Raw genomic sequence first — 16,020 nt, forward strand, 5'->3', positions numbered from 1 at the left:
TATTTTTTTCTCTTTATATATATTTTTATACTTTGCATGTCATAGTTGAGATATGAATATTTTATTTATTTTTTATAAGATTGATGCTCTCATGCTGTTGAAGGTTTGGATTATTAGAAAAACTCAGCATATGGGCCTTTTGATCTCTTGATGAACTCCTTCTTTCAGACCAGTTTCTCTATGAGGACCGAAATCCTCTACAACACTTATTTTACCCAGTGCGTAAAGCACCCAAGATCTGTGGGACCCAGCGTACTATATATATAAAAGACACTCCATCCATCAGATTCTATCCTTGATTTCAGAACTGATATAAAAGATCAGCGAGATTCACAACTCAGGTGTGCCACACCAAAGGAAACAATGGGATGGGATGCTAACCATAGGTTTGTATGTGAGGCTACTATAGGGTATATCTTTCATCAAAACCGTTAATAAGTTGTAACTCATCAGGATAAGGTGAAAATACAGAAATCACCCTGATCCAATATCAGGTGGGCCACACCATTTGAACTTAGAGGTTTTAGAAGCAGTTTTAGAGTGTTCACAATAGTATGGCCCATCAGAGTTATTATCAGGCAGATCTTTTTCATATGCGGTTCAAAATATATTTATCACCTGATGAACGGAGTGGATTTATACATGAAACATAGTAGACCCCTAGAGTTTGGATGTTTTACGCAGTTATTTATATTGCGGTCACCATTCCGGTCCGTCCCTATAACCCGTTATAGGCAGTGTCCGCCCAAGCTCCGTGGTATCCATCATATTGTCCACTCCATCCATCAGGTGCAAAACGTTATCTGGACCGTACATTCCGAAGATAATCCCCATTAACATCTCATATGGGCCACAACAAAGAACAATTTAAAATTGCTCTTAAAACTACCAAGTTCACACGGAGTGGCCCACCTAAATTTTGTATCTTCTCTTCACCCTGGTGAGTTACAATTGATTAACGGGTTTGGTGAAAGATAAACATCATGGTGGCCCCACACAGAAACCTATAGCTAGTATCAGATCCCTGTTGTTTCATGTGTTGTGGCGCATATGAGTAATGGATCTAGATAACTTTTGGCTGTAGGGGTTAACATCTAAGGATGCAACCTGATAGATGGAGTAGATTTAACATATACAGCATGGTGGGCCACACAAACTTGATTATTTTACCCAATGCGTAAAACACGTGTTCTACAGGATTCCAGCCGCTTCTTCTACAACCCTATTTATGCATTCCTTTTCCGTATTTTATTCTTGTCTCTTCCACCGCGTTTGTATAAAAATAAATAAATAAATAAATTTAAAGCTTATTTTAGAATGTCGGTTGTGGGGCTGACAGTAATGTGTGCTTGACATCAAATCCGTCCATCAAGTGCACAACCACATTTTCTCTTTAGATCACAAAACTCAGGCACACCCAAATCTCAGGTGGGCCACATCCATGTCTTTTTAGAGTTTTTGGAATGATTTTACATTATGTTGCCAACATGAGTTTTGGAATGGCCTAATTTTGGGGTTGTCCAATCTATCTTGATAGTGCGCTTATTCTAAATGAACAAGTTGGCTTACACAGAATATGGTGCACTCCACACAATATGCATAAAGTTTTAATGATTGATGCCCCATCTAAAACACGCCCTGTGGTCTGATCAAACTTTATTCGGATTGAGATGATTTCAGGATGAGGATGAAAGATTGCACCCATGGATGGATTAGATGCGATCCTAACGTTAAGGAAGTCCTTACACTGTGTCATAGGAATTTGGATTTGGGTATTCTCTTTTTTCTGTATGTATGGAGGCTTTCTACTCGGATTTAATTGAATGGCAGGTATATGTCAGACATAAGGCCGTGCAAAGCATGTCTTAAAATTATTGCCTTTGGTACATACGTGACAGGTTATTTCTGACAGTGACCGGTTGCATCAAAAACTATAGTGACAGACAGCGAGTCCCTATTTGAAAAAAGAACATATTCTTGAAATAAGACTATTTTACTAATAATGCCACGCGCATGGGTTCCTAAGGGCCCGTTTGGCCGGTCGGATTGGAAGGGATTGGATGGTGTTGGATTGGAAGTTAAATCCTGGGATTGGCCGGGCTTGCCAAACAGAGTTGGTGATCTGATCCCAATCCCATGGATCTTAACACAATTCACTGACAATAACATCATTACCTTTAAATCCCATCCAATCCACCCTAATACGTTCAAATTTACCTGGGACTTGTTTGGTTTGAGGGATTGGAAGGGATGGGAAGGTTTAATCCCGAGATTAGCCGGGCGTGCCAAACAAACTGGATATAGCAATCCCATGGATCTCAAGACAATCCATTGACAACACCATCATTACCTAGAAGTCCATTCCATCCACCGTAATACCATTCAATCCCTTCCAATCCACCCGGCCAAGCAGGCCCTAAGGCACCAAAGATGATACTAAATGTTCTTATAGTGTTATTGTCACACTATCACAGGGGATAACCCCAGTGACATAACGTAGTATGATTTAATTGGGTTACATATCACTAATCTCTTTCGAACATACTTTGCATGACTTCATCTCTAATCATGATAGACAATTCAATCAAATCCCGCCAAGTTATTTACTAAGAATATTCTTGATGATTCATTCACTAGGTGAGTCATCTCCTAACGCAATCCTAATAGTGTTATTTTTGCATTGATAGCATTAAGATGCATGTTCTGCCCTTAATAGGGTTGTCAAGGGGTTGAGTTGGCCATCAAGCTTTTGGGTCGGACTTGGGCTGTGGTATAAGAGGGTGGGCTCAGGAATAAAATATAGGGCCAAACTTGGAACGTATATAACCCTGACCCAAATCTGCCCAGCCCCACCTATGACTACTTGGAAGGGAATATTTTATAATACAAAAGAAACTCACAAACACCTCGAGGGAAGGAAAAGGTACACAGTAGTTGGCCACTATTTTATCTATGTTAAATCCATCCCAACCATCAAGCGTGTCACCCTATGTTAGGCTCATGACCTAAAAATTAAGCCCATTTATATTTCAAGTGGACCACATAATTAGAATTAGTATAAGGACAACTTTCACACTATAAATTGTTTCCTTTGGTGAGTCCCACACGAATTACATATGGACTGGATTTTTGGGTCTAGGGCCTAACTTTTAGTGTGGAATCTAATGGATGGAGTGGATTTTATATAATTTTTACGGTGGGCTCTATAAAGATCAAGAGTAGATGTCTCTCCTAATTATTTTAGCTGGTATGCCCCACATTAATGTCTGGTCAGAGTGGATCTCACATGTACATCAAGGTAGGCCCAATCAAGACACGACCGTTGACGTCAACCTCATTTCTTTTGAAGGTCTAAATCCAAGCAATTGGACCGTAAGTCATGATCCACCTAACGAATAACTTCTAATTTATTAAATGCATGGGACATCCAACATATTCTAGACTGATTCCACCATGAAAATCATTTTGCATAAAAATCATTTCTATCCACTCATCAAGTGACCACATTTTTTATTTTATTATTTATCAATGGCTATACACTGTTTTTTGTGGTGTAGGTTGGATTGGATGATTTTGCACTAGGTGGTTCTCATGTGGGGCCATTTTTCAAGAAATGGATGTCACAGGCACAAAACAGGTAGGAAGTTCTCCACTGGGTGAATCTTAAACTTTGGTCCAATCGGTTGGCCATGAGGCATTATCTTTTTTTTTTTTTTTTTCATATATGAAGGTAAACAGCCAAGCATATGCCCACTGTTGATTTTTTAGGTCCCACTGCACTATGAATGTGAAATCTACTCCAACCATTTGATGTGTAGTTGTAAGTTATTCAAATGACTAAAACAGTCAGGCTGACCTATGATTACCGTGGGCCACAACAAAGGAAATAGTTGGAAGAATCCGAGCATGGTCACTACAAAGAACAAGTTCAATGGCATACACGCACCGTGGTGGCCCAGACATCTACAACTAGTTGCACTTGAGATAAGGGTAAAACAGTCAGTTGTTCAAAAATAAAAGTGCTAATTGATGCTATTTTCTAGGGTGGTAAATGGGTTGGGTTCGCACCTGAGGGTTAGGATTAATTAAGGTTTAGGGTTTAAACCCGGTATACCAGCCTGTTGGCCCAACTCAAAATTCAACTCAGCCTAGCCCACTAGTGTTTGCGGGAGAAATTTTGCAATATACAAAATATTTGAAAAAATAAAAAATAAAAAAATCCAACCTTCTCATTTCTCTCTTCGCATCAACCCACACCTCTCATCTCCGGCTCATGCTTAGGTTGGATTTGGGTTCAAGCCTAGCATAAACAGTTCTACGATCTAAACTATTTTAACCCTTCTTTGGTCAGGGCTGGGTTCGAGCCTACGTTGAATAATGTGAGCCGGGCTTAGAGAAAGCTTGGCCTTATCCTAACCCTAGCCCCCCTTGTGTTTCCTTATAGTGGAGAATCTCAACTTAATCTTTGAAGTAGGGGGGTATCTGTAATAATCTAAATTAGAGGGGATATTTATAATTGTCAGAAACCCAACGGGGTGGTGCAATGAACACTTGATCGTGAATCTCCACTTAATCTTTGAAGTAGGGGGGGTATCTGTAATAATCCAAATTAGAGGGGAGATTTATAATTGTCAGAAACCAATGGGGGTGTTGCAATTAACCCTTGATTGTAGTTTTGAGATTTTTTGCTGGAGATTTTAGCCATTTCTACAGCTAACTTGTCATGCAGCCACGTAGCCTGCATGCTGCTTACGTAGGATGTTCGATAATCATGGCTGAAGCCTAAAAATATAGTACTGCATCTGAAATAAACTGTTTGTTAACAAATATTGTAAATGTCTCGAATACGTTATTTTGACACATTTGCCCCTCTCTCTCTCTCGTCTAGAAATGTTTTACATTATAAAAAAATTATTTTTTATTAAATAAAAATAAAATTATTATATTTAATTCAAATAAACTAAAATATCATCCCAAGGCCCTTAATTCCTATTAGGGGAAGGTTATTACTATGTGTTATATAGGATTGAACTTTAGTAACAACAAAACCTTGAAATAAGGCCCACTTTATATTTATATGCTATCCAACCAGTTTATAAGGTCATTACCTATTGGATGAAGTGAAAACACATTGATCTAAAACTTTGGTGGCCTATTTAAGTTTATTTTCCATTTAATATGTTCATAAGGTCACAAATACCTGCATGAAGAGTGAAAAAATATAATCATATTAACTACTGAATATGAAATAAACTGTTTGTTAATAGACATCGAAAATGTCTGAAATGGCTTATTTTTTGTCTCAATCTTTAATACGAGCTCGCCTGGATGGTTTGGATATAACACATACCTCATGATGAGATCCATAGAATTTGTTGACGTCAATACAGCAGCTATATAGCTAGTGTGAGGTACCAATCCGCAGCGCGGATTAGCTACTGAAAGAGGTTGAGTAGCGAGACTAGCTACTAAAGTGATGTTAGCAAGTTCCGTAGGCCTCGCCATGATGTATGTTTTGTATCCACACCTTCCATCCATTTGAAGAGAACATTTTAGGGCAATACCTAGAGAATGAGTTAAATCCAAAGCTCCAGTGGACCCCAAGACAAAAAAAGAGTGGGACAGTAACGCTCACCATTCAAAACTTCTAAAGGCCACAAAAGTTTTAGATCAAGCTGATATTTGTGTTTTCCCTTATTTCATGTCTTTTTTTTAAAACTTTTAAACAGGTTGGATTTCAAATAAACATTATGATGGGCCTTAGGATAGTTTCAACAGTGGGAATCACTCTCCCCACTTCACTACAAATTTTTATTTGCCTCATTCTTTTGTTCATACCCTAAAATGATATCTAAAAATGGATGGATGGTGTGGATATAACACATGCATCATAGTGGGGTCCACAGAACTTGGTAACGTCACTACAGTAGCCGACTCACTACTCAACCTTTCAGTATCTAATCCGCGTCCATTGCAGCACCGGCACAGGTGTGCCACGTAATGTTTTTCATGAATCCCCACTGTCCATTCATTTTTCAAGATCATTTTAGGGTATTATCCTCAAAGGAGGAGGCTGATCCAAAACTTAAGTGGGCCGTACTAAAGGAAATGATGGTTAGGGAAATTCCTACCATTGAAACCTCCCTGGGTGCTAAAATGATGCTTACATGCAATCCATACCGTTAATAATGCCATTCCTACTGGGATGAATTGAAAATACAAATATTAGCATGATTCAAAACTTCTTTGGCACCATGAATATTTCAACTATGGACATTCAATTAGCACTTTTTGGGCCCACTTGAGCATTGGATAATGTTCATTTTTGGCCTCATACCCTAAAAGTAACTCACAAAACGGATGGACATGGAGGATTTCTCACAAACATGACAATGGGTCCAACCAGGGTTCCCAGCGCAGGAACTTTCTGCGAAAGGCTTTCACAAGAAGTTCCTACGCTAAAAACCTTTGTCCATTCATCTAGGTCTATATGACCTAATCAACATATTAGATGTCAAATAAACAGTACATTGGGCCTTATGAGAATTTTAATGGTAGATATCCAATCACTATTGTTTCCTGTGGTATGGTCCACCTGAGATTTATATTCCTCTCATTTTTGGTATCAACCCCAAAATGATCTTTAAAAATGGATGAATGGAATGGATGAATCACATACATCATGGTGGGGCGTAAAGAAGTTTCACAGGTTAAAAGTTATTTTGTATAACTTAAAAAGGGGTAATTTTGGAAGCAAAAATTTTTGTTTAATGAAAAATTTACCGAGCGCATTCTGCATTCACCATTAAGCCAGACTTCTATCACGGAAATAGTGGAGAATCTCAACTTAATCTTTGAAGTAGGGGGGTATCTGTAATAATCTAAATTAGAGGGGATATTTATAATTGTCAGAAACCCAACGGGGTGGTGCAATTAACACTTGATCGTGAATCTCCACTTAATCTTTGAAGTAGGGGGGGTATCTGTAATAATCCAAATTAGAGGGGAGATTTATAATTGTCAGAAACCAATGGGGGTGTTGCAATTAACCCTTGATTGTAGTTTTGAGATTTTTTGCTGGAGATTTTAGCCATTTCTACAGCTAACTTGTCATGCAGCCACGTAGCCTGCATGCTGCTTACGTAGGATGTTCTAACAATGCAGAGGGTGGACCCCACCACGAAGATCACCTGTCACAAGAATCATGCTGGTCCACTTATCCAGTCGGCCACACCATTGAAATTAATGGACGACCAACAACCACGGCCTGACTCATCTTGCAGGTGTGGCCCACCTAATGAGCGGATAGGCTTGATTCTTGAGATGGATGCACTATTGAATGGACCGGATTGATCACATATGTGAACCCCATGTTGTGATCCCACTTGATTGTTAATATAGCAACGGTCGAGATTCAACAAAAAAAAAAAAAAGACTGATTTGATGCCTATCATCTTAATGGAGATTGTTAATCAACGGAACATCAACAGTGGGGCCCACCATATCAAACGATTTGGATCACTTAGATTTGGGTCATAGCTTGGCTATGGTGTGGAAGTGTGCACGTGCATGAGATCCGAACCGATTATCAGAAATGACATCCCTGGGTTATGGCCCAAAAATCACACCGATTGGACCATCACAGTCATTGGATTAAGTGACTTCTAAAATGGAAATGGACGGCTGAAAATGGTCAATCAAATTTCAATTGACCATTCGTCCTCCCATGGAAGGATTAGATTGTCCAATCGGTGTAACTTTAGGCTCTGCACTTTCCGTGGGATGGCCCATCTTAAGCACATCTGGGCGGGGTCATGTTGATCTGGGCCCGTCCAATTTTGAATTGGGCTAAAGGCCGGCCTGGAACAGAACTGCATTGTAACGGGCCTTTGATGTATACCAAAATGGCCCATTATCATTATAAATGGGCCTGGTCTTGGGCATGGATCGGGCCTAAACGAATAGTTACAAAACCTGATTTTACTAGAAATTGGGGCCCATAGCCAAGCCACAGGCCTTTATTATAGACCGGAGTCCAAGGGCCATTAAGCGGGCCTAAATCCAAGGGTGGGCCAGCCCTGGAACCCATGTGGGGCCCACTATCATGTTTGTAAGAAATCCATCCCGTCCATCCGTTTTGTGAGTTCATTTTAGAACATGAGACCAAAAATGAGCCAGATTCAATACACAAATGGGCCGAAACGTGAGAATTGAACGTCCACAGTTGAAATATTCGTGGGGCCACAGAAGTTTTGAATAATGCTAATATTTGTGTTTTCAGTTCATCCCAGTAGGAATTACCTTATGAACGGTATGGATGCCATGTAAACATCACTGTCGACCACAGGAGAGTTTCAACGGTAGGATTCTCCCTAACCTCCTTTTCCTTTAGTAAGGCCCACTTGAGTCTTGGATCCTGTTCAATTTTGGTACCTTGCCCTAAAATGAGCTCAAAAAACGGATGTACGGTGTGGATTTCTCATAAACACCACTGTGGGCCCCACTATGTTTCCAGTGCAGGAACTTAAAAGGCTTTGGCAGAAAATCCGCATGCGATAGCTAAGCAGACAAGGAGAGATTTAAGAGGTGAACCATGGCACACGTGCCAACGTGCAAGATCCAGACCACCCATCAGGTGGGTCCAATAGTGTATATTCCCTGCTCCAACCCAATCCACTCATCAGGTGGGCCATGCTCGTATGGGGAAACTGTATGGTTTAACGTACACGTGTAGCCCATCATTTCTACCTGTGGATGGTTTAACGTACACGTGAGCTGGGGCTACTCGTGTAGCCCATCTGATGGGTAGAACATCCTGGATTTTGGAATGGGGATGTTTAGCAGATGGCTTGGATCTTGCACGAATGTTCGTGGCTGGCACGTGTGTCAATCCTGGAATGGAGAGTGCAAACGTGCACTATAAACTCGTATGTTAGTTTTGCACCATTGAAAAATGGTGTGAATCTCCATCTGTGCAGGAGTCATTGTTCTACGTCCATCCAGACAGTCCAAATCTCTGGCACGGCTGTGGATGGAGCCTAACTCAAAAATCTTCTTTTTTCCCTTCAATTTTGGACCAGTCACTGTCTTACTTTTATTCATCCATTTGATAGGCATCAATCGAACGGTTATCATTGCTTGATCAGCGGTATTATTTGCTATGGCGGGCCGTGCCCATCTAAGACCAATTCCTTAGTTCACATGTTGGGCGAGGCCTAGACTTTAGTGCTATTGGGCTTGGGCTAAGCAAAATTGAAATTTGAGCCCATATACATAGCATCCACACCAAGAACCGAAAAAAAAAAAAACAAAAAAACCCTTTGCAGAAGGCTAAAGAACAGCCCTCAAACAAGAGGTTATCCTTCTCCCCTATTGCAACTGTGCAACTCCACTTCCACATGCAATGTTGATGTAGAGCAGGGTGCGGACAATTTCGGCCAAGATGGATCAAAAAAGGCCTGGTTGATGACAAAAGCAATCCAGACCATCAGACCTTAAATTGAGCATATATCGTCAAGATGGAATGAGCAATGGGACATACAATATATGATTTTCGGGTAGTACGAGCTACTTTAACCACCCGACCTTGTTATGCCGGGTTGCACAAGCCAGATTTGCAAAATACCATAAGATTGTGATGTAGAGCGGGTCGCGGACAGTTACATGGCCAAGATGGATCAGAAAAGGCCCGGTCGACGACAGAAGTGATCCAGACCATTGAACCTTAAATCGAGCGTATCTTGCAATCCGGAATGAGTTATCTGACGTAAAATATATGATTTTGGGGTAGAACGAGCTACTGAAGCCAACCAACCTTGCTATGCCGGGTTGCGCAGCCCGGAATTGCGAAAAACCCCTGGATCGATGGTCGTTTCCCTATTTTAATTTCGTTTTTACTATAAATGGTAAGTTTTAGTTTGATTATAACTCTTCATCCGTCGGGCTTTAGGAGTTGCGCCCAACGTGAAAAGAGCTTAGAATAATTAGGAGAACGGGTTGGTGAAGCCAAATAGGACACTTACTATTTTTGGCCGAAAACCTTGCGCACTAGTAGACATCACGACCGTCTATAAATAGTAAGTTTACTATTTATAGTAAGTCGCGGATTCTAAGAGTTTGAGTTGTAGTTTGATTCTAATTTCTTTCCCATTGCTTGGTACCCCTATTTAAAGGGTTGTAAACTCGTTTTTAATGATGAATTAATCAATTTCGAATTTATTAGAATTTTTTTCTATTTTCTGTTTTCTTTCCTCGTGGATTCGAGAAGTCTCTATGAGGAGTCCAGAGAAGCTCCGTGGATTCGGAGTAGTTATCCTCATCACGTTCATCCCTGCGTCAGATTGACAGTCATTTCCATATTTTAATTCCATTTTTACTATAAATTGTAAGTTTTAGTTTGATTATAACTCTTCATCCGTTGGCCTTTTAGGAGTTGCGCCCAACCTGAAAAGTGCTTAGAATAATTAGAGAACAGTGTGGTGAAGTCAAATAGGACACTTACTATTTTTGGCCAAAAACCTTGCGCACTAGTAAACATCATGACCGTCTATAAATAATAAGTTTACTATTTATAGTAAGTTGCGATTTTAGGAGTTTTAGCTGGAGTTTGATTCTGAAATCTCTCTCATTGCTTATCCCTATTTAAAGGGTTGTGAGCTCGTTTATTTCATTCATCAATCAAAATTTGAATTTTATAGAATTTATTTTTATATTTCTTGTTTTTTTCTTATGGATTCAAAAAGTCTCTATGAGGAGTCAAGAGAAGCTCCTTGGATTCAGAGTAGCTATCCTTGAGGAAGATGGTGATCAACCTCATCACGTTCATTTCTCCATCAAATGTCCTTTCATGGTTCGTCTGAGTTGAACCTGGCTTAGTTGGAACCAGTCTAGACGCTATGGGTGAGTCAGGTCAATTAACCTTTGACACGAGTGAGACCCTTCTCTACTCGGGACTAGATGAGCCAGTTTGAATCGTCGAGTCTGTTGCCCATGGTCTGTTTGGTACAATACAACTCATGATTTTACAAAATAATTAAGGTTGTGAACTATGATAATGATTGTTTGCCTCGAAGTGCAGAGGTTCGTAAGTAATATCTAAGGTCGATCCGATAGAGAGATGAATTGCGAAAAGGAAAAAATCAAATGGAAAACAAACTAAGTAATAAAAACTAAACTAATGATTTGATTTTGGGATTTTTGAATAGATGTAATTCAACTGAATTAAAATAACACCCAAGCTTCAAAGTTCCACACATAGGTTAATATTCCAAAATCATAATGACTTAGATAACACAACTAGGATCTGAGCACTATGGTCAGCCTAATCGGAAAATAAAACAGTTTAAATATTTTAATAAGTGATATAAAATATTAGAAAATCATGGGTTTGCACCATTGATATATATTCTCAAACGTCAGTGATTCTAAGAATTCAATATCAATGAGATAATGAAAATCAAAAAAATATAACAGGTTAAGAACCTCTCCTATCTAGGAAATCTGATTGATATAGGATAAGCCTATCCATCAATGTGGATCTCAAATGATGGAAACACATGGATCTCACAAGAGGATAAAAAAACAAAACCTAAACAAAAGATAACATGCATATACGATTATTCTCATCATTAAAACAATAAATCATCATAACTTAAAGAATTATTAAAATCATGTGTTTCCCTTCTAACTTGGGCTAGAAGGAACTTATAAAAATATAATTAAATTGCAGAAATAAAAAGCAACAAGAAAGAAAAAAATACAAATAAAAAATATTTAAAATAAAAAAACAACTTATAAAACTTTAATAAAATTAAAAACTCTTTAAAAACTCTAAATTTTGCTTTGTGATGCCTTTTATGATCCTTAGGAATGCCCTAGGAAGCCCTATTTATAAGTGGGGAACTCCAATTTTCGTACAAAGTTAGAAAACTCTAAAAACCGCCTCAAATTTACGCAGTTTTCAAAATAGACTTCTCACTGCACAGTTTGTTTAAAATAGATTTTCCGCTGCATAATTTTCCAAAATAGACTCAGAGCTTCAGCATACACTTTTCAAGATGATTTTAGGATTCTTCACTTCAAATCTTCGATTCTTTTCATTCCTTACTTGGTTTTCTTGAATCTTTGACATGTGAATTCTTCAATCTTTGTCTTCTAAGATCCATCACTTGCCTTGGTGATTCTTGAACATCAAATTCATGATTTTTAGCACCATTTTTCAATCCAAGCTCTTAAATTCACCTTGTAACACATACATGAGTAAAATAGAACATTAAGCTAATTCATGTTCATAAAACTAAGATATAAATTGGAAAAATTATGTATCATTCGATTCTCAACAAATAATTAGCAATAATACCAAGGGATTGAACTCTATATTGCAATTACATTCCACTCTTAAATCACTAACATTCCACTCTTAAATCACTAGCATGCAACCAGTCGGCCTTCTTTATCTTATGCAAGAGAAAATTTACTAAACTAAAGTTGTAGTTACATCTAAAGTGGTCCACCTAAGCTTTGGATCTGCCTCATTTTTTAGCCTAGCTTTTGACATGATTTAATAAAATGGATGGGCGGGTAGATTTCTAAGAAACATCATGGTGTACCTACGCAAGTGGAGTTGGATTCACCCACCAATCTACCTCTAGCTAGAGGAGCGAAGCAGATTAGGTTAGTCTGGGGAAACAAACTGTTCAGTCAATGATTATGAACCTTATAAATGTATATGTTTTATATCCATGCCTTTCATCCATTTTCCTAGCTCATTTTAGGGCATGAGCCCAAAAATGAAGCAGATAAAAATCTCCAGTGGACCACACCATAAGAAACATGGTGAATAAATGCCCCCATTAAAACTTCTTAGCGGCCACAAAAGTTTTGGATCAAGTTGGTATTTGTTTTTCCCTTCATCTTGATCTATGTGACCTTATCAACGGGTTGGATGGAAAATAAACATTACGGTGGGCCCTTGAAGGTTTTTAATGGTGAGTGTTAATCACCACTATTTCTCATGGTGTGGTCCACGTAAGATTTGGATCTGTTCATTATTGGACCAATACTCTAGAATGAGCTGGCAAAATGAATGAATGGAGTGGATATCTAAAACACATTAAAGTGGGCGCCATGGTTATGGCATTATCGGACGGCGTTTCAACATGGCAGCTTAAGCTTTTTTATTTTTTTTATGTTTCTTAAAAACATACCTACCAAATATACTATTAGTTGATTATGTAGAAACCAAGAAAAGTTACTTAAGGCATAAGTAGATTATGTTAAATAACTTACCACCCAAACGCACCATTAGTAGAGTTGTACACGAACCGAGTTAGCTTGCTCGACTCGACTCGAAAAAACTCGATTCAACTTGGTTAGAAACTGAGTTTGAGTCGGGTCGAGTTGATTTTTGGAGCTTGAAAAAATTTTGAGCCGAGCTCAAATCGACTCAGATCGAACCTCAACTCGAATCGAACTCGGATCAAATTAGTTTGGTGACTCGGTTAATTATTTTGATATTGATGTCAATCACCAAGTGTTTGATGAAATGACTCAATGAAGTGTTGTTTCGGGTGCATACATTCTCCACGAGATCGGCTGGTGGCGAGGAAGGTATGGATACGAAATAAATCACTATAAATAATTATTTTTAAAAAAAAAAAACAACAACTTTACATGATAAAACTACCCTCATATTTTGTTTTTGATGCTGCCTATTGAGTGTTTGATGAAATACCTATAAACTAACGTTGATGTTTTGCATACTATGAGAAATTGAAGGTGCACTCCATGTTTTTGAGAAAATGTCACACAAGCTCGAACTCGACTTGAATTGGCTCGAGTTGCTAACCGAACCGAGTCGAGCTGGCCAGTTAGGCTCGAGCACACACACAAGTTTGAGCTAGCGTCAACTATTGGCCGAGCCGAGTTAAGTTGTGCCAAGCTCGACTCAGTTCAACTCGTGTACAGCTCTAACCATTAGTCACTTCAGCTTAATAAGTAGAAACCAAGATAAGCTACTTAAAGCATGAGCAATTTAAGTGACTTATGATCCAAATGCCACCTTAGTTGGATAGTCTCCCTAATTTAAATAGGCTATAAGTAGAGAGATCACTATGAACTACAAACATTTACATAAAAATTTAAAAAAAAAAAAAAAAAAAAAAAAGGAAAGTGAAAGCTAACATATGCATCGTTTTCAAGTAACTACAGTGTATAATGACTTTACCATCTCTTAAACAATGCTTAGAAGACTAACTAAAAGGATAAAAATGTCAAAAGCTAGTTGCATTATGCACCGTATATATAGTATATGATTGATTTAAAGTGTTGAATCTAGTGGACTAGGCTTTTATGAAATTTCTTATAATTAGAATATGCGATTTTAGGGTCAAAGTAGGTAAGAAAACCTAAAAAATAGAAACATGGCATGGCGGAAGAAAGTCTACCTAGTGAGAAAACCTAGTGGACTAGGCTTTTATGAAATTTCTTATAATTTGAATATGCTATTTTAGGGTCAAAGTAGGTAAGAAAACCTAAAAAATAGAAACATGGCATGGCTGAAAAAAGTCTACCTAATGAGAAAACCTAGTGGACTAGGCTTTTATGAAATTTCTTATAATTTGAATATGCTATTTTAGGGTCAAAGTAGGTAAGAAAACCTAAGAAATAGAAACACGGCATGGCTGAAGAAAGTCTACCTAATGAGAAAACCTTCTGGACTAGGCTTTTATGAAATTTCTTGTAATTTGAATATGCTATTTTATGGTCAAAGTAGGTAAGAAAACCTAAAAAATAGAAACGTGGCATGGCTGAAGAAAGTCTACCTAATGAGAAAACTAAAGGGTCTTTAGAAGTATTCCAAAACAAGTGAAAGTCTACCAACATTCCTCTTGAGATTTTGAAATTCCCATGATTTTGTCACAGAAATTTGGTTGTACGATATCATCACAATAATACGACGAGATTGCTGTTGAAGTGATGTCATGACCGAGTTATGTGGGCCCACCATGATGTATGTGTTGTATCCAAACCGTCCATCAATTTGGAGAGATCATTTTAGGGTATTTTAGGGCATGAGCCCAAAAATGAAGCAGATCCAAAGCTCAAGTGGACCCTAGTACCAAAATCAGTGGGGAGAGTGATGCCTACCGTTGAAACCTTCCTAGAGCCCACCATGATGTTTATTTGAGATCCAACTTGTTCATGAGTTCAGAAATGCACGAAGGAAAAACACAGATATCAGCTTGATCCAAAATTTCTATGGCCCCCCGGAAGTTTTTAATGGTAGGCATTCAATCCCCACTGTTTTCTGTGGTGGGGTCCACTTGAGCTTTGGATCTGCCACTTTCACTCATGTGTGCCTTAGATCCAACACATGTGGTCCATATTGGCACGTGCGGATGGGCAGGGCAATCCACGCGTGTGGAGTTAGCAAAACTCAAATAATAAACAAGTCGAAAGTTAGGTGCTACTGTGGTAAATTTTCATATTGACAACGGATTACCTGCCTCTCTGGAGGCACAAAAGTTTCGTGCGTCAGATTTATACCACACACGTGACAGGTGTATATTAAGATCTGAACTAGGTATACTGTAGAATCAGCCGTTGATTGACTGTTCACTAAAATTTTACTTGATCAGACTATTTTAACCGTCTAATAAATGGGAATTATTTCACGTAATAGAAGCCGTTACTGGATTTTATTATCTTTTAGCGTTCATAAGTATTCAATCGTTGAAAGGCTGGATATGTTGAAATACTGTGGATTTTGAATCATGACCCAATAACTATTGTAAGCACAAAATGGACGGTTTAGATCTAATCCATGTTTGCCAAGTAAACATTATGAGATGGAGGTACTGAAAATCCTATACCTCCATATACACAGAACCTTCTATTGCTGTTGCTACCCTGACTCAAAGACCACGGGGTGAATGAATATATGATATTTTGGAAGCTTAGAATAAAAGAGCAGCTCGCTGGCTTGAGATGGAAGGCCGGCTTTTATCACACTTGTTAATT

This window comes from Magnolia sinica, chromosome 12, assembly GCF_029962835.1.
Source record: "Magnolia sinica isolate HGM2019 chromosome 12, MsV1, whole genome shotgun sequence".
Classification (NCBI taxonomy): domain Eukaryota; kingdom Viridiplantae; phylum Streptophyta; class Magnoliopsida; order Magnoliales; family Magnoliaceae; genus Magnolia; species Magnolia sinica.